We start from the raw sequence: 21,013 nt of genomic DNA, 5'->3' as shown, positions 1-21,013 counted from the left end.
GTACGCCGAAAGGTCGTCATTGCTCTCCCCTGCGGCAGCGGTGTAATGGGGGCGGCTATCTCTGCTTGAACATATGTTCTCCAGAGCCAGCCCATCCCCCCCCCACACACACTGGATAACCCTGATGCTCCCTAGGTCCCCGGCTGGGGACTGGGGAGGGAGAACGCCCAATGCCTGAGCCAAGGTCTACCCACATTTGAAATTTAATAAAGTTGTGGCCAATTTAATCCCATAGCACGTTGTCTTGAGTCGTTATTCCACATGACGGGGGGGGGGACCGCTCGGGATCTGGGGACTCCGCCTGTCCACGCAATACAATCAAGACCTTCCACCTAAGTTTACGAATGTATGAAGCTGCCTTTTACCGAGTCAGACATTTGGTCCATCTACCCCAGCAGCTCTCCAAGATCCTGGGAAGCATGTTAGCACTGCTGTCTAAGCATAGCAAAAGCTATAGGCCCTGAGGACTGAATCTAGGAAATCAGTACAAAACATGAACTTTAACACTCAATTATAGCCCCCATCAACTTTGCAGCAGAGGCTACCTGCAAGTCAGGCATGTCCAAAGTCTGTTTTGGGGGCTAATCTGGCTCGCCAGTCAATCTAATCCGGCCCCTGTGGCAGTATATGTCCTGGGGTTAAATCCTTAAAAAAACTCAACGACTTCAATCCTAAAAATGTTCACTTCATCAAATCTGGCCCTCTTTGAAAAAAGTTTGGGCACCCCTGCTGTAAGTTGACTGGAGTGGTTTGTGCACTGTGCAGACAGAAGGCTACCCCCAATCCTGTTGCCCTCAATATGTTTTGAACTAAAATTCCCATCAGTTCCAACTGGGAGACACAGTCCAAAACATCAGAAGGGCAACAGGTTGGGGAAGTTTGGTTTAGAAGCTAACATCCCTTAAGGATGCTGCTCAGCACGACAATCTAGGAGCGCTTTCTTCTTCAGTAATAACTGTTGCTGCTGATGTTTTGGGTTCGGGGATGGCCTTTGCCACATGAACAGAGCACACTCCTTACAGACTTTGTTTACGGAAAGTTCAATCCCAGGTATCCCCTGTTAAAAGCCTGGGGAAAGACTTCTGTCTGAGACCTTGGAAAGCTACTGCCAATCAGGGCAGATCAACACAGGATGAGATGGAGCAGTGGCCTGACCCTTTACAAATCTGTTTCATATGTTCAATATAAATTAAGCAACATTAATAAAGAGGGCTAAATGAAAACATGTCTAATTTGCAACATCTAAACTATTGAGGCTAAACAATATTTTCTGAAATGAAAACAAGAGAGTCATTCGGCACCTAATGAATTTATTGTGGCATGAACCTTGGTGAATTTAGGTCTACTTCATCAGATGCAACTGAAAGAACTCCAATTATTTTAAGATGATTCATTCTTTAATGAAACATTCAAAATTATTTCATGCAAGGTAATAACCCTGTGTATAGTCAAAGGCAATAAGCACTGATTGAACCAAGTTTCCTAAGCATGAAGCTCAAATAATTCATGATTTCCTAGGGTCTGAAAATTCCTATAATTTCATTAGACAATTCCTTATCAATTTATTGAGTGAACAGTTGACTGGACATCCTAATCCTATCAACAAATGAGAGTTTTTGATGGGAACAGTGCCTCTGTTTTACGTGGGGGAGGGAGGGGGAGAATGCAGATGGAAAACAAAAGAAATGGTCTGTCAAGCAGAGTTAGAGTTAATCTAATTCTCTCCCCTCTAACTTGATTTTCATTTATTTTCTTCCAGAATTAATAAGGAAAGGCTATTTGGCTCAAAATGTGAACAGCTCACATCGTTTGTGTTGTCAGACTCCCCGCGAGGGTGGCACGCATTGAGGGTTGACATCAAAATGTGCTACGCAAAGAGTACACTCAGAAGCTAACTATGGGATCTGGCAAAACAGCACAACAACATGTCAGTTGGAGCGTGCTTAGCTATTCCCCAACTGCAAGAATGATACCCGCAGGGACCCAGCATCTCAGCCCACTAGGATCCAAACAAGAGAAAAAATACATAGTAATTCATTTTAGTGTCTGCTGGAGAAAGGTAGTTCAACCTCCGTGGGAAAATTGCCAGGTAGTTTGTTCCCAACAATAACAACAATCTACACCTTTTCTGTAATGCATTCCTCAGTTTCATTAGGGCTGGTGGCAATGGGGGCAATTTTTCCAATCACTTTTGTCAGCAATTAAGCATTGCCCTCCTTTCAACAATTTTTCCAGGACTGGTGTGACCTGGAAATTGCCCTCATTCTATATCAGGTTTACTTGGCCCCAGTGATGCAAGCACGTAGCAAAATCCAACTGTATCTGCTGTCGTGGTGTCACTATACGCGATATATGATTCTATTCCAACAGGAGGACCATCAAATCCAAAACAAACCTGCCTGTACATTGAGGTCATCCTCAGAGGTCCTCCTTCATATGTCCCAATAATTTCAAATGAGGCAGGTGGTGAATCGAGAGCAAGTCTCCTCAGTTGCACTGCCAGTTTATTTATTTATTTCCCCAGGCTTTTAAGCTGCAATGTGAACAGTTTTAATTGCTGTTGTTCCAGTTGCTCCTTTTGTTATTTACTGTGATTCTGTAACTGGGTTGTCATTTCTGTTTTGCTTTCGTTTTTTAGTAAACCACCCTGGAAATGTTTACTTCAGATTCATATTTTGAGGACAAGCCTGGTAGCAATAAGTGGCAAGGAATTTCATGCAGGGAAGAGAGTGGAGTGATGGAGCAGTGACAGAAGACTCCAGTCCTCCTCTGCACTCAACACTGAAAACAAGCAGAGGGTCAGAAATATTGGGTATCTGAAGAAGTGTGCATGTACACAAAAGCTCATACCAATGACAAACTTAGTTGGTCTCTAAGGTGCTACTGGAAGGAATTTGTTTTTTTCAATTACGGCAGACCAACACGGCTACCTACCTGTAACTAGAAATGGTGGTTTAATTTCCTGACTTCATTTGATTTAGAGGTAATCCCCACCCCACCACGGAATGAATATTCAATGTTTTAATACTCAAAACTCAGCTTAGGGAGGAAAACCTATCTACAATTGGCTCACATACAAACTGAATCGCTTCCTTCAGAAATTTTTACAAAACATGCTGGATAAAAACCAAAACTTCATATTAGAATGAAATGTGATTCACTATGTATATATTCATGAAATATGCATATGTTGAAATGCTGTCGTTGGAAATGCTTGTGTTTATTCAAATCATGTAGCTATTTCCTACACACTATTAATTTCAGCTAAAATAGTAAGAAGTGAAACTTCTGCTTCCACAAGAAAACATATTCTGCCTCTCGCTTTCCTCCCCACTCAGTAGATGGAAAGCAAGTATTTAATAGCTTGAGAGAGAGAAAGAGGTAAAACCCTGAACATCATTTAAAAAAACAAACAACATTTCACCATTTTAAAAATGACAACTGATAGAACTGGTAATACAAAGGCAGACAGTCCTTTGAGACAGTCTCTGTGAAAAGGTGTGGAGAGGTGTTGCAGCATAAATCCCCACTACCAAAGAGTGTCACCCAAATCCTTTCTCACAGTAACTGCACTCTCACTATGACACATACCAGTCTAGATGCTGTGAGATGAATTGCAGCAAAGTAGGTCAGGTTCCAAAAATGAGGATTAAAATGTGGCTTAAGCCAGTGACCTGAAGTGCATAATGTTTCATTTTAGACAAGAAAAAAGAAAAACACAAACACATTATTAAAAAATAATAATAAAGGAGAGAAAAAATAGACCAAGCATTGTCCACGGTCATCAAGAATATTATACATTGGTTGGAAAAGAAAAGCAGAAAGTTGGAGGTATAGGAGTGTGAATTGGTCTGCTTGAATCTCAAACATCATCATGTCCTTTTAAAGTCGTGTACTACTTTTCTACATTATTGCACTCAAGGTGGTTAACAATCCATGGAAATGACAAAACAGAATTTGTGCTCCCTGGTGACCCAGGTTTGCACTGAAACAAATTCCCCCCTCCACCTATTTTAGCAGAGCCCCAACTTCAGGACTCCAAAGCACTAAATCACTTAACACCCTTGTAATGTCAGGTGAGGGGTGTGGGTGGCGCTGTGGGTTAAACCACAGAGCCTAGGACTTGCCGATCAGAAGGTTGGTGGTTCGAATCCCCGCGATGGAGTGAGCTTCCGTTGCTCGGTCCCTGCTCCTGCCAACCTAGCAGTTCAAAAGCACGTCAAAATGCAAGTAGATAAATAGGTACTGCTCCGGTGGGAATGTAAACGGTGTTTCTGTGCACTGCTCTGATTTGCCAGAAGCGGCTTAGTCATGCTGGCCACATGACCCGGAAGCTGTACGCTGGCTCCTTCGGCCAATAAAGCGAGATGAGCACCGCAACCCCAGAGTTGGCCACAATTGGACCTAATGGTCAGGGGTCCCTTTACCCTTTACCTTTAATGTCAGGTGATTGACAGGTGGGCAGACTTGCCCACAGGCCAGATTTGGCCTGTGAGGCAAATCCTAATAAGGATCTAGAATATGGAGCAAAAAAACTTCTTTTTCCTTGCTGTAAACAATTCAAAATATCACTCATCAAGAAAAACTAAATTCTGGAATTGATTTCCCATGTAGTATTACAAGTTAGGTGGGTGGAATTCTCCTATGCTCTTGGGAGGATACGCTGTGACATTTTGTCCTGTCTATCAATCTACTGTCCATATTTTGGCCTGAACTTGTAATAATGTTACTGTAGGATTTAGTAACCACATGTTCCATCTACACTGCTACATGTTTCCCAATAGCTCTTCTGCTTTATTCTTGGGAAGTGTGGATACTTTGAGATGGTCCAGTTCTACACCATTTATACATCCACAAATCCCAAAATAATCTCTGTTGACAATGGAGAAGCTGAGAGTATCCCTGACTCTTCAGATAACCCTCAAATATTGTTTTAAACAAGAACAAAAAAAACACCCCAGCAAACCTCACAGACAACATGGGTCCTCAGTTCTCAAGAAAAACAATCCTTCAGTCATCTTCAACCTCATATAAATTAGCATTATAGTTCCTTCCAGAGCCTGGAACCTTCCAATGTCTAACACTTAGGTCAGAAACAAGCCTGTAGATAGTTAGTATGGCCTACCATTCAGAGGGCAGACCACCACTCATACACTACCAAGTGCTTGAGAATGCCCCCCCCCCCCTTTGCAGTTCCAGGCAAGCAGCATAGCAGGCTTGCATTCTCATGGTGGGACACAAGTTGTGGAGTTGTGACCTTGGCCGAAAAAGTAGCACCTTAAAAATGGGGAACGCCGAGGCAGTATATTCAAAAAGATACATACACGGGTAAACTGATGATGCATCTGACGTGCGATATCAATGGTATGTAATACACCAGTACTTATTATTATATACAAGTTTAAAGATCAAAAATAAGGAAAAGCCAAAATTGTTACAGAAGGTAGGATCGTGCTTAACCAAGATTTTAAATGAAGCAAAGCAAAAGTCACTATTCCCCCTCTCCCTTCCCTTCCCCCATCAAACCCCTGGAAGCTAAGCAGGTTTGTTAAAATCCTTGAACCATCATAGATCAACCACCACAGACAGAGCTTTCAAATTACTGTAAACTCATGCTTTTTGACTGGGTTCACACATTCCCCTATTCATGTTGAGTACTCAAGTGATGAGTAATCAAGTCTTATATATGGTTGTGTGAATTCACTCTAATTCAGTATACATGCAAGAACAGTCTAGAAGGGACGGGATGGGACGGGACATTTCTCCTCTAACCCAGCCCAATTCATTAATGGCAGCAAGTGCGTTCAGCTTCTTCCTGTCTATATGGTGGGCTGTCCCCATCTGCCAGCATGGATTGTCCCAGTGTTACAAGCTGAGATATGAAAGTCAGGAGCTAAATGGCACCTTAATCCTAGGTTATGGGCGCAACAATGGAATGTCTAGGCACTTTTAAAAAAATAATAATAACAGGAATACAAAGCTAAAAAGGAATGAACAGCATCTAAAATATTATGTTCATTTTTCACATGGTTTAGTCCTTTCCCCTGCCCACCCCGCTAATATTCTTAAGAGGGTCTCTTCCTCAGTCTTCAGAGAATAGCTAGAAGTGGGGAGGCAGAAAAAGGTCCTCCTTTTCTTCCAGTCTGAAGTTTTAACCTGAAATCTTAGGTGCAGTACTGTGGCCAGAGCTCAGAAACTGCTCACACTAATGAAATTCCCGGTCGCAAAATGCGCCTAGAACAGTGGGAGTTTCAAACACTGGATTGTCCAGCAACACACATAGGAGAAAACCGTAGTTGATTTCATAATTAAATGATGAAATCAGTGCTTATATGTGTTGAATACTACATTCCTAGAAGGTATTCAGGCACTCAATCCCTCATGTACAGACAGGACAGCGTAGAGGCATGTGTGCCTTTGCTCCCATCCAAGAACTAGGCTGGATTGGAGAAAATCTGGCCCAAGCAGAGGACAAAATTGCATTAAATTGTGAAGTTGTGCAACATTTTTGTACGTGACCAGCACCCATATAGACCCCCAGTTATTTCTGCTTTTTAGGGGCATTTCTTTCATCTTGTTATAATGATAGCAAAAGGAAATTCTAAAATCCACCCCTTTATTTTCTTGGATACCTCTGCCCTCCCACATGCTGGTAATGCATGTTCAGGACCCCTATCTGCAGGAGCAAATATAGAGTTCATTCCATGCAGAACCGTCGTCACACATTGCATGCATATTATCCATGGCTGCTTTTATTCCATATTGTATTCTGCATTCAAAAGCAAAGATAGCAATATAAGGCAGATTCGAATCCTGCATAAGCCTCCACTCTCTGCTTCCCCCCTGAAGTTGTGTATTCTCAAATCTGCTGCCTGACTGGAATTCATCTGCAACCAGGCATATGTGTGTTTTGCATCACATCTCTCCCAGCACCAGAATGTCCACTGCAATGCCACCTAGTTCATTCTTAGAAGTTAATTGTCAGAGGCCAATGCAGCCAATATCACTACACACCACGAACGCATACAAGGAAAAAACAGAGCTTCTCTTCCGACATGGATAGAGGGCAGAAGGCATGAATGATTTGCATTAAAAACATCGTGAGATTATAGATCCAGTTTTAATAAATGCAGCATGTATTTATAGGAAATTTGAACATAATACACATTGAGATGTTGAGCCTCCCATTACCATAGAAACACTGTTCGTATCCTTGAATACGTATTCAGTGTGTGCAAGGTTGAAACCACCATCTGCCACTGGAACTTTGGTTGCTTGAGCAGAAATTCTGCTGAGAAATAAAAATAACTGCAATAGCCTTATTTTCGAAGAGGGGTAAACATCTGCAGCTCCGCTTAGAGTCAGTAGGCACTAGACATGGTCAGCTCCCGTGGAAACGACAGATTTTAAAGGTCAGCTTTTTAAGCACTGATAAACCCTTTGGGTTAAATCATTCCTGTGCACTGATTATCAAAAGTATAAAATTGTTGATAGTTTCAGAAAGCGCTTGGCTTCAGTTGCTTTTCATTAAGAGACTCATACATGTGACATTTTAAAATAGAATTTTCATTTCTGTTCAACTTCCAAGGTTTTTTTAAAATCAGTCCAAAAGAACCTTAAAGCAGATAATAAAATTGTTGTTGTTGTTTTTAATTTGCAGAAATGACCACCAGCAAGGACTGCTGGTCTATGGTTTCACTCTTAGCAAATATGTCAAAATTAGTGGGATTCACCTTGATATAATTTCGCTAAGACTATTATTTTAAAAAAGCAATGTGTTGTTTTTTGCCTCGACTCCTTAGCAAGCATAGGTATATGCATTTTTCAAGACTATGCTTCTCTACATAGTAAAATGATCGGTGTGTGTGTGTGTGTGTGTGTGTATTGTAATGCAATAAATGGAGAACAAAAATAATTAACTCATTCCTTAATTCTACTGGAAAGAAATATGGCTGTAAAAGTATTACGCCTTAATTAGCCAACTATAATCAAATGCATTACTTATCCTGCAGAATGATTATGTTATTAAAATAAATTTGGGGCAAAGGTTGCCAGGCCTCGTGGCAGGAATACTTCAGAATACTCAAGGAAGGCCTCCAAGGGAGCCAGAAAAACGTTCTGTGGAATGATGATTGCAACTAATGAAGTGGCAAATGTTTTAGTACTGAAAAAAATGAACTCACTTAAATTAATAGAAAAGTAAGCCTTCACACAGTACCTTTAAAATAAAAAAAATCCTTCCAGTAGCACCTTGAAGACCAACTAAGTTAGTTCTTGGTATGAGCCAAGAACTACCAACACGGCTACCTGTCTGAAACAGTACCTTTAATACATCGTTTTCGGTACATGGAGCTTTCAATGCAGTATGTCAAGGGGGGGGCGGGGAACCAAAAATTCACCACAGCAGAGGAAACACCAGATATAAAATACATTAACACCACTAGCAAGCCCTGATTGAATTTGCTGTGTCCCAAACAGTTATAAAAGGACAGGGATGGCACTGTGGGTTAAACCACAGAGCCTAGGACTTGCTGATCAGAAGGTCGGCGGTTCAAATCCCTGTGACGGGGTGAGCTCCCGTTGCTCGGTCCCTGCTCCTGCCAACCTAGCAGTTCGAAAGCACATCAAAGGCAAGTAGATAAATAGGTACTGCTCTGGCGGGAAGGTAAACGGCGTTTCCGTGCGCTGCTCTGGTTCGCCAGAAGCGGCTTAGTCATGCTGGCCACATGACCCGGAAGCTGTATGCCTGCTCCCTTGGCCAATAAAGCGAGATGAGCGCCACAACCCCAGAGTCGGTCATGACTGGACCTAATGGTCAGGGGTTCCTTTACCTTTAAACAGTTAGAAATAGAAACAATGCCCTTTTTATACCCAACAGCCAGATATCAGAAAAACCTGCTACTTCTTCATATTTTATTTTATTTATGAATTTATATACTACCGTTATCTTCCAAGGAGCTCAAGATAGGGGAGATGGTTCTCCTCCTCCCCATTTCATCCTCACAACAACCTTGTGAGGTAGGTTAGGCTAAAGGAGGGCGACTGGCCCAAGGTCACCCAGTGAGCTTATTGGCTGAGTGCATATTCAAACCCCAGTTTCCCTGGTCACAGTTCAACACTATTCACTATTTATTTTATATTTGTTTTCATAAAGCAGAGCCTCAACAAAGCATGTGATTATGACAGCGGTACTTTTAGATTTCAGAAACGTAGATTTTAACTTAAGCCTCTGGGTCCCTGCCTGACATTTTCATGTTTTTTTTCATGAATTGGGCTGCCTGTTCAGAACCACAAGTCGAAAGCAAGCAGCAGCTACACTTGGTTAGATAGCATTTCCCACAAATGCTTCAATGCTTTACAGTTACCAGACGAAAGGTGGTATCAACGAAGGAAAACAGAAGGCGCGTGCCCCCCCCCCCCCGGTAATAAAAGAGTGAGGTTTTTGCAAATATTCTGTAAACTTATTCAAGGAAATTACAACGTAATATTGCCACCGAAACCAGAGACCCTATCGCTAGGGTTATGTGCACAAATGGGGGGAGGGATGCTACTCAGTACTTTATGAATAGCTTGCTACTTACAGTACAAATTTCAGTGAAAATGTTTCGGAAAAGGAAAAGAGTCACAGTGGGTAATTGGTTAAGAACCTATTAAGATTATGCATTTTAAAAGTCTATGGGAAATGTTTCTGTATTTATTTATAATATTTACTATTGGATCGCTGGAGGTCACACACACACACACACATAGATATATATATATGTACACACACACACATATCTGGAACAACATAAAATCCACATGGAGCAGTGTCAAATATTGTACAGAAAAATGAAAGTGTATATGTATTTTTCCTTCCCATTTTGTTTTGGAATTTAGCCCCATTTCAGATGTTATTTGTGATAACATTTCTGTGTTTTTAGTTTTATGGAAGTAAAATCATGAATAATGACCATATTCAACACACTGTTATGAGGCTAAAGGGAAAAAAAAATAAGAGGGATGAAAGAAGAAAAAAAATCAATAAAATAAAGAATTACATACCACTATTTGTGTTTGCTGTAGTCCTTCTCCTTCTTCCATCCTACAAAACAAGATTCCATATAGCAAGCGTTATAGCTCTACTTACTAGGAAGTGAGCGGCAAAAAAGACTAGCTTATAGGAGGAACAAATATATTTGTAGCAATGCTTCATCCTTCCTTTCCACTCTTGATCACTGAAAAACAAAGCACCTGATTTCTGGTTGCAACCATTGCCAGTATATAATTCTAATTATATGTATAAATAATTATAATTATATGTTGAAAAGTCATGATTAAGAGGAAAAGAGCCAAGTAAGGAGAGGAAAGAGAAAGAACTACAGCAAATAATTATGACTTTTAGTATTGCACTGGAAGCTAGGAAGTTGCCTTATACCAAGTCAGATCATTGGTCTATGTACCTCAGTATGGCCTACACTGACTTTCAGGTGCCCTCCAGGCCCAGGCCAACCTAGATACCACGGATTGAACCTGAATATTTATGGAGCAATGGCCAGCTGCCCAATGTCCAAAAAGCACAGTAGAGGGGAAGGAGGGCTGCAGCAGCCTTCTGCCAATGGCGGTGCCAGGAGGTAGTGAAGGGGCCACCGCTGGCAACACGTGACCACCGTGTATGGCTCAGCCCCGGATGTGCATGATGCCAGGACAGCAACGTCATGTGCATGCCATTCCCCCCCCCCCATTGTCCTCACAAACTGGCACCTCTGCCCTGAGCTAAGGCCCTTTCTTACTTGTGTCCATTTCTCACATACCACATGGTCCATGGTGGGACAAACAGAAACAAGAAGACTGGCTGTCTTCAAGAAATGTCAATATAAAGCTATGGCGCTGATATACCTGGTCAGGGTTAGGGAATCTCAGGCTTGGGGGTCACTTATGGCCCTCCAGGCCTTTCTCTCTGGCCATTTTGACTCTCCACAGGCTACACTCCCTCCCTTGTCCCACAGCCTCTCTCCTCAGGCCACAACCCTCAGCAGCCCTGCTTCACAACTTATCTGAGTGTTTTGGCCTGGCTGGAATTTGTCCTTGAACTCTGATATTGCCTTTTGCATGTCTCTATGGAGGAAAGGGAGAGATAGGTGAGTGAGTGTGCATAGAAACCAGCCTACTGTACCAGGCAAGATTTTCTTTTCTGCAAGCAGAGAGGCAGCAAGAAAACTTCATTGGGAGCCGCTTTGTTTCTTTTTTGCTTTGTACGATGTAGGCCCAGTGGGCCCCATCTGGATAGAGACAAAAGTTAAAGACTTGCCCTAATCCCACATTAGGGTCCCAATCCTGACAGGGAGGTATGTACTGGGAATTTGTGGGTGGGTGAGTGAAGTCCTGCATTTAGAGCAGGCTTCCTCAACCTCGGCCCTCCAGATGTTTTGAGACTACAGTTCCCATCATCCCTGACCACTGGTCTTGCTAGCTAGGGATCATGGGAGTTGTAGGCCAAAAAAAATCTGGAGGGCTGAGGTTGAGGAAGCCTGGTTTAGAGACACAGCTATGTAGCCAATATTAGCATGCAGAAAGGGCACTGAGGGGCTGTTGGCTCTTGTGGACTCCGTCTCTGAGGTCAGAGAATGAGGTTCACCGCTAAAGGCCCCCTCATGGTGGTGACAAAAAGCTCCATCACCAACACTCTCCCCACTGTTGAAAACGAACGAATGGGAGGGAGAAAGTTTTACATCTGCTGGAGAGGAAAGGGGCAACTGCCACTCTCTGTGTAGGACAGGGGTGCCGACTTGCCCCCCACATTGAGGGGGTGTGGTTATGTAATGCTGCCCAGTGGGGGCGGGACATGCAGAGGATGATCTCCATGCTTGCTTGTCCCAGCCCCAGCCCCCATCTGGCTCCTGGGCTGCCGGGTAGAGGCCAGGGCGCATGGAGGACCCCCGGCGGTGGGGGAGTGGCCCCCTCAGTATTGGGGGAGCTGAAGCTCCCTCTACCCGACACCACCGGTGTAGGATGTGAGTCTAGTAGGAAGTAGTAGTTCCTCTGCCACAGGTTCTTCCTCCCACCCACCTCCCTAGGACTGTTCTGACAATGACCTTATTAAGAGCTTAAAATGTTGTCTTCTTGAGTTTAATGTCTACCTCATAGATGAAGTCTTTAGAAACCATTGTGAAGTTAAGTGCTGACAGTATTGCCTGTGGGATCAAATGAAATCACTCTTACTTTTGGGGTGGTAGCTTCCCTTGTGCACCAGCCTGGTAGATAGATAAGTGGGAAGGCAAAGGCGCAAATTCAAAGCGACAGAATTGGCAGTAGAGCAAAGAACCCTGACAGTGAGAAGAAATTGGTTCTTAGGAGCAATACCTTTTGTCTCCTCCTTTGCAATTAGGGTTAAAAGGCTTGCTGAGTGGAATGCTGCTTTGTGACAAAGGAAAAGATACAGGATTTACAACACAATCTTGTAAAGGTTTACTCAAAAGTGGGGCTGAGCACAGTGGGGCTTCTTCCCTAGTAGGTTTGTTTAGGATGGCAGTCTTAGTAGAGTGAAGGGGAAGCAGTGCTCCCTGCCCCCCTCATATGCTGCTGGGCTCTGCCTATTGACCAAGCTATGGTTTTCCCAGTAGTGATATATGGAAGTAAGAGCTGGACCATAAAGAAGGCTGATCGCCAAAGAATTGATGCTTTTGAATTATGGTGCTAGAGGAGACTCTTGAGAGTCCCATGGGTTGCAAGAAGATCAAACCTTTCCATTCTTAAGGAAATCAGCCCTGAGTGCTCACTGGAAGGACAGGTCCTGAAGCTGAGGCTCCAATACTTTGGCCACCTCATGAGAAGAGAAGACTCCCTGGAAAAGACCCTGATGTTGGGAAAGATGGAGGGCAGAAGGAGAAGGGGATGACAGAGGATGAGATGGTTGGACAGGGTTCTCGAAGCTACCAGCATGAGTTTGACCAAACTGCGGGAGGCAGTGGAAGACAGGAGTGCCTGGCGTGCTCTGGTCCATGGGGTCATGAAGAGTCGGACACGACTAGACGACTAAACAACAACAGTTGAATGTAATGGAAGTTGCAAGTTTAGCCACAAGTTCCTCACTCCCGGCCTGGCACTAATGAAATTAGGAAAATAAATAAATAAACAAACCATAATAAACCACAAACAGTTATAGCAGCCTTTCTCAACCTGTGGGTCCCCAGATGTTGTTGAACTACAACTCCCATCACCCCTAGCTAGCAAGGCCAGAGCTCAGGGATGATGGGAGTTGTAGTCCAACAACATCTGGGGACCCACAGGTTGAGAGCCGCTGAGTTACAGGGTCAAGGAAGCAGAATTTGGCCCAAACCACAGGTAGGGAGAAGCGAGTGTCATAGTTCTGAAACCACCTAAAATGTTGCATATGGAGCACTTCAGGCTGGCTGAAAACCAGAGAGATGCAAATCCTCTTGCTCTCACAATGACAGCTTCCTCCTCTCTCAGAAATGGTGAGCCTGCCCTGGGACTTCCTGAGCTGCTCATTTCTGACCTCTCCCTCCCTCCTCTCTTTCCATCCCTTCCCAGCACCAACCATTACTGAGCATGCAAACCTTGGCCTCCTCTTCACTTCCCAGAACTTCTCAGCACTACTTTTGAGCTGCTGCTGTCCTCCACCTGTTCATCCCTTAAAGGTAAAGGGACCCCTGACAATTAGGGCCAGTCACGGACGACTCTGGGGTCGCTCTATAGGCCGAGGGAGCTGGCATTTGTCCGCAGACAGCTTCCGAGTCATGTGGCCATGACTAAGCCGCTTCTGGCGAACCAGAGCAGCACACGGAAACACCGTTTACCTTCCCGCCGGAGCGGTACCTATTTATCTACTTACACTTTGACGTGCTTTTGAACTGCTAGGTGGGCAGGAGCAGGGACCGAGCAACGGGAGCTCACCTCATTGCGGGGATTCGAACTGCCAACCTTCTGATCGGCAAGCCCTAGGCTCTGTGGTTTAACCCACAGTGCCACCTGCGTCCCTTGTTCATCCCTTCCCAGTCCCCATTTCAGATGCCGTTCACACCTGGGCTTATGGTAAAGCGCTCATCAAGAACAAACCATCACTACAACTCATGGATAGTGAGGATAAACAGCTTAAGCCCAAGTTCATATGATATGATAAGTCAAACTTTGACTTAGTCCAGCACAGCATGGGAGTTAACAAGATGAAGGAGGAACTCCATGCTCCTCTCTAGAAGCTCAAAAGTTTCCACTGTACTGGACAGCCGTAATATGGCTTATTGTATCATGAGCACCAAACCATTGCGTCCCTTTAAGGAATCTGTCTTTTATCCGTTGCATTTTTGTGTTGATGTTCTATTTGGTTTTTAAAAATTCTGCCCCACAACTTTGTAAATGATTGCATTAAACTCTTTTTTCTTCTTTTGCTTACTTCCTCAGCTAGCTTGCTGTTTTCCCCCTTTCCCTCTAACCGTCCTTACTTTTGTCTTGCTTTATAATTGTGAGCCTAGGGACAATGAATTTTGTTATTTTGTTTTGGTACAGGACCCAGTACATATTGTTTTTTTCTAAAAGAAAGTTGATGAGGATGATGAGGATTCAAAAAACGATTCTGTATTGTATTATCAGCCTTCTGAGCATCGCATTCTCCACTCTTGACTTCTCTTCAAATGCACTACAGTGGCCTGGATACAGGTGAATTCTGTAGCATCCCAAGTAATAAAGCATCAGCCGCAGACAAGTAGGAAGGCAAAGACAGTGTTGCCTCTATTGCCATTTCACAATTTCAGCTATTTCTATGTAGCTCTCCCAATATATAATGATGGAAACACATTGGACATGGCAGCACAGATAACAATGAATGAAAGGCTGTTAAGATTTAAAAGTTTTTCGACACAATCTACTGAGAAGCAAGTTCAATTGACTTATGATTTACTTTCAGGTAAGTCCATAGAGGATTGCTGTGTTAGGCTCCATTCCATTATGCTATTATGTCCTGTGTGCAATCCCAAATCAATTTATCTGGTATGCAACTATAAAAACTACTGGGTGGTGTAAGTTCTGGGTTTTCCCAGGCAATAAGGAGTGCACAGTCAACCAGAAATTCCCTGAATCTGTAGGTGTTAGATCCAGAGTACACATCAACTGAAGCAGAGTCCATTACACAAGCAGCAAGTAGATAGTAATGCTAACCGAGATATTTTATTGATTAGCATGAAAATAGAAAGTATTTCCCACACCTTGTTTGACAGGGCAATAGTGTACACTGACAGGGTTAAAGCAGAGTTGAAGAGGATGTGTTACACAGCTATAGAGACCAGCTTCATGGCTTGGACAGTTCAAATACAGCAGGGCACACCAGTCCTTTTTTATATTCTCAACATCACACCAAATATTATTATTCATTGATGCTAAACACGCTAACTTGATTGATCGAACAGTTTCTCCTCCCCTAATAAATTCAACACATTCCCAGCAATGACAGTTCTTTATCATGCACGTTTGCCCCATTTCTTAGCCAGACATTTGGAATTTTTGTCATAATAGCTGACCCAAAGTCCCTAGCAAAATCATTGAGGTTCTCTCTTTTTAACATAGGTGTGGCCTTTGGTCATCTCTGGTAACTTCAGTCACAGGGAATGTTTACTGCTCTCTGTCTTTTACTGTAAGATGTCAAGGGCTAACTCATGTCAAGAAGCCTTGACCTCTTGTCCCACTATTGGACAATGCTCAGCAATCAAACAATTATGGGAAACAGACCCAGGTACCAAAATTGAAGAGGCTGACTGGAACAACTTAATGGGCAAACAAACTTTTAAGATCAGTGTCAACCTGCATAACAGAGAATTATTTAAAGTTAATTTATAGCTCGCATTTAGCACCTTTAAGATTTAGCTGCATGGGCAAAACATATTCACCAATGTGTTGGAGAGGATTAAGGCAGCTCGCATGCTATTCCATGTGTGGTGCTCATGTGAACTTGTGCAGCCATTCTGGGAAAGAGCATTTGTGGAAATAAGCAATACTACAAATCAGCATGTACAATGTAGTCCAAGTCTGGGTTTATTAATATTACTGGAAGAAGATGCACTCAGTTTAGTTTATAAGGAACTCATCACTTTTCTCCTGGTGGTGGCACGACTATTCATAGCACAGAACTGCAAAGGACTTGACACCTACACATCACATGATGGCGACAGAACAAATGAGCTACTGCCTTATCTGAAAAAGTGACAGAAATGGTACTTGACTTGAACAAGACATCTGATGTGGATGATTTTATCGAAATATTGTAACCCTTTATAAAATATTTGAATGAATATATTGACACCCACCAGCTAACAGCAAAACTTGGCATATTGGTAGTTTGTTCTGAGTGGAACTGGGAGAACTTAAAGTTCTGTTCATAGTTCGTTGAAAAAATCAATAAAAATATTTATACAAATAAAGAAGCCCAGAACTATATGTTATATCTATCTGCCGGCATATACTGCATGGTACTTCAAAAGTCATTTTTTATGCTATAACAGTATAATTTTATACATAAGAATTACAGAAAAATGAGTAGTTGAACTATAGAAGCCACACTGAAAGCAACCTCTGTTGTGCTATAAATGAATCAAGCATGGTTCAATTAACCTTAATGTTAATACATGCTCACTTAAATGTTAACGCCTTGTTTTGACTTTTATTGACAATAAAATCGCCACAAAATTTCAAGCAGCTTGCTGACTAAATAGCGAGATGTTTTAAAAAATTACAGAACTCTCATTAACTGCTATTTGCACATTGTGCCATCTGTGTGTCTCAGAGGAGGAAGAGGAGGAAGCTACCCTCTTTGCTTTGACTTAATTTTGCTTGGCACCTGAGAAACAGCAGATAGATGATGCCAAGCAGGCTCCAAGGATAAGGGTATGCATTATGTCACAGGTGTTAAATATGATAAATCTGTTAACTACATCGAACTAACTGTAGGAGTGCTAGCGCACTGAGTAGCATATACTGGCATCCTATATTAGGTGTATGGGAGACAGGCTCATCCGTGGCACCAAGATGGGCTTGCTAGCTATGCTACACTCATTGGCGTGACCATGTTATGCATTTGCTGCTACCATATAAACATATCTGTCCATTAACTTCATTAACTGCAATCAGTGCTTGAATTATATGGGGACAAGAAGGAGCCTGGACTCTTTAAATACTGTGGTTAGTCTTGGTGCAAAGAAAAGAATAGGTATATAGAAAGGAGAATTCCCTGGAAGCCAAGATTCAAGTTTTGGGCAAGTATTCTTTGGTGAGACAAGCCCAGCTGAGATTAAAAAATAAAACAAATTATGCAGCAAAATAAAGCATGGAAGTACATATAGGCTATTAGATATCTAAAATATGCCCATGTGAGTTCTAAAACTTCCCTCTCCCCCCCAGCAAAGGAAAAAACGCATGTTTAGTAAGTTAAAAATTGGTTTACTTACAAATGCTTCAAAGGTCAAGTTAATGAGTTATTCCATGTATCAGTCAGAAAAGTTGCACAGTCAATATACTTAGTTGTTACAAAGTGGTGAAAGTTCCTATAGGAACTAAAGAGCGGCTTGTGAGAGTCATGTGGCTGGAAGGAGAAGCTCAGATACTCACACACCAAAGTTCACATGTAGACTTGAAGAACAAAGGCTTGGTTACTTATTCCCTCCCAAGGTGAGCTAAGCCTGGCAGGACAGCTTGCTCTATGGTTTTAACCCCATTTAGTCCAGCATGTTGGTTATATGAGGCTGATTTCCCATAGTTAGAAGGTTCCAGAAGGGCCATCATTTAACAAATATGATGGTCATGTCATGTGCAAAAAAGGACATGGCTTCTTCAGCTGTAGAAGAGAAAATTCAGCAGGTGTCGCCTCATCCTCCTTTTCATTTGGCCATCATACAGTTCACGCACTGACTGTAATTCTGAGCTTAAAAGAAACCATTGACTTCATTGACGAGTTGTTACAGCCACAGTTGCTAACACCCACACATTTGCAACTCATGTTATAAGGAGCAACAATAGCATGAGGCATAAAATAAAGACACGCCAAATTGCTGAGGTTGCTATAGTAAACAGCAAGCTTACAATGAATATTCATGTGCACATTTATCGCTGTTAATTCCCTCCTACCTCAAACTTCTAAAATCAGCACATTTTGATAAACTGTATTTGAGTACCACAGTGTGCACTCACCAAACATCTGCCAGAGGACCTGATAAAGAAAACAGGATTTCACACCTTAAAGGAATAATATAGTAGGTTGCTAATAAATCAGGGATATATTGTGGCTTCGCTTTCACCATGGAGTGTCCTTTGTTTCCTGCTTCACTGGCAATCAGACAGCCCTCTAAAATGGGCAACTTGAGTTGAGTCAAAGGACTGCTGACCCCACTAGGTAAATAACAGTGTGAAATAATACCACTTTGCAAGCTCCTTTTAATTTATTGTGGACAGTCTGTGCCAAGTACACAACAGTTGGCATCTATACCTTTAATACTGTATAGGTGTCAATAGCTTTATGATTCCACTCCCATGGCCTTGGCCTTGATCCCAAGGTCCAAAAGAGTTTCTTACACTCTGTGGAGCATAGAGAGAACATGGGCCTGCCATGGTTGCAGATTCACATGTGCTTGGACATCATATGATTACTCACACCTGGTTCTTTGCAGCAGACTCATATGATTACTCAAGCCAGGTAATTTGCAACAAACTCTGTTTGAAAACACTGTAATCAGAACAATGAGAGATGATGTTTGAGTTCCTTGACCTGTGATGGCTCCTTCACACATTTAAGCCACCACCTGCCAACCCACACTTATTTTGCAAACAAGAAGCAAAGAAGAGCAGCAATCTTTTGCCTAGGCCACTTCCTAGATACAGTGGTACCTCGGGTTACATACGCTTCAGGTTACAGACTCCGCTAACCCTGAAATAGTACCTCGGGTTAAGAACTTTGCTTCAAGATGAGAACAGAAATTGTGCTCTGGCAGCACAGCAGCAGCAGGAGGCCCCATTAGCTAAAGTGGTGCTTCAGGTTAAGAACAGTTTCAGGTTAAGAACAGACCTCTGGAACGAATTAAGTACGTAACCAGAGGTACCACTGTATTTGCTTATTTATTCTGTTTTTAAAACTGCATGTCATGCCATTGGGATTCCAAGGTAGTTTACAAAAAAGAAGATGATGACGACACATATAATATAGACAATAAATGAAAACTTTAAAAGACCTAGCTGCACAACAAAACGTTACAATACAATCTCAGCAGCACACTAGTCCCTGGACTACTTCCAAAAAGTCCTGAAAAAGGGGGTGGGGGAGCTGTATTGTCAGTGCGTTTTTTAAAATATAAATTCCTAAGCAGAATTTCTTTGTTCTGCTACAAACATGGAACACACAAACTACCCACTGCTCCCTATCCCTCGCCTACAGCAGGGAAAATGCAATGTGAATTTTCTGGAGATCATTCATGGAAGCATGTGTGCTTATAAGGACTCTCCACCCTTTGCATACTCTTCATGAGGCCTTATCTGATGAAGAAACTGTCGTCATCTTATTACAAACAGAGTGAGAAATGATATTCCCGGAGACATTTTGTGAGCTAAATTCATCTCATTAGTTGAGCAAAATTAAGAATTAAGCTGCAGGCTTTCTGGCATGTGGCCGTAAAGCCAATCAAAACAGGAGCTGAAAATCTTTGCCGTTTTCATCGCATTATAATTTTCTGTCTGGTAATGCAGGGCATTAACATTTTACAGTGCTTAGACAATTTAATATTCATGGCTGGGTACCATTTTCAATTAAATATGCTGTATTGTTTTGCCTTTTTACAGCTCTTTAATTTTTGCAAGCATTAGAACTTTTTGGGGAGTTGATAGAATTGACATTTCCTCTTTACAGCTATTTTAATTGCTACTGCTATTTCTCTCTCTCTCCCTCCCTCCCTCCCTCCCTCATCTCTCCCAGGTTCTTTGAAACAATATAAAATAAAACTTATAAAAACAGTTAAATGCAAATATTAAAAAAATTACAAGATTATGAAAATCAACAGTATCTAAAAAATAATAATACATGGAACTTCCGTATGTCTGAATAGGCTTGTTTAACCTGAAACATTTTAAGCTATTTTAAATGCTACTGCTATTTCTCTCTCGCTCTCCCCCCTCCCCCCAGGTTCTTTGAAACAATATAAAATAAAACTTATAAAAACAGTTAAATGCAAATATTAATTTTTTTTACAAGATTATGAAAATCAACAGTATCTAAAAATAATAATACATGGAACTTCTGTTTGTCTGGATAGGTTTGTTTAACCAGAAACATTTTAAGCAGGTGCCAAAAACGGTGCAGCAAAGGTACCTGCCATTAAGAGAGAGTTCCAAAGGGAAGCTGCTGCCACACTAAAAGATGGATTCCTTACAAGTGTGCAACAAGTATTATGTGGTACCTTGAACAGCGGCAGTTCTGCAGGATGAAGTTGTTGAGTGAACATCTATGGAGCAAGGTAAGTCAATATACAATGCACGCAGTATTAATGCAGGTTATGTACCAATGTCCTATACGTTCTATATATTCAAAGTATGTGCTACGGTAAACAGTAGCAAACAGGCTGATTTCCATGTCACAGCAAATTGTAGATTTCTTGGAGAATATAATGTGCTCTGACCACAATAGCAAGATATGGCAGGATGAGTGAGTTGGGATCCAGTGTATCTATAGCCGAGCCAGGCTATTCTGCCTTAACTCTCTCACCCTCAGCTGGGTGAGCTGTCTGGCAGATGTTAGGTTCGTGTAAGCCCTGAAAAGGGGCTGTTCTGGGGTGTGTGGCATGGGGGGACCAGAGACGGGAGATTGATGCTAGATCCTAAACCCATTCAACTTGGTCATGTGACCTGGCAACCCTGGATAAATTAAGCCAGCAAAAAAGGGGTAGTGTAACTCATACCCTATTTTAAAGGCTTGTTTCTCATTTGTCAGACTTAGGCCTGCTTAGCCAATAGTAGCTCCACTGCAGTCCATGTCTGCAGTGCCATTTTT

At 42.2% G+C, this 21,013-nt stretch overlaps 1 protein-coding gene across 2 annotated transcripts in view; it reads right to left on the bottom strand.

Annotated features, from left to right (window-relative positions):
- The window catches only part of FGF14 (fibroblast growth factor 14), a 292,035-nt gene that overhangs the window by 118,680 nt on the left and 152,342 nt on the right, over window positions 1-21,013 (bottom strand). The window contains exon 1 of one of the 2 annotated variants that reach the window (XM_081003297.1): window positions 10,045-10,065. The exons of the other annotated variant lie outside the window; for it this stretch is intronic. The gene's annotated coding sequence lies outside the window, so the exon portion shown is untranslated. Of the gene's footprint in view, window positions 1-10,044; window positions 10,066-21,013 lie in introns of those variants that run through there. 2 annotated transcript variants of the gene reach the window in all.

Source organism: Podarcis pityusensis (assembly GCF_964106645.2).
Source record: "Podarcis pityusensis genome assembly, chromosome: 4".
In the NCBI taxonomy this organism is placed as follows: Eukaryota; Metazoa; Chordata; class Lepidosauria; order Squamata; family Lacertidae; genus Podarcis; species Podarcis pityusensis.
Note: the sequence above shows the minus strand (reverse complement) of the source record. Positions and strands in the feature narration are given on the sequence as shown.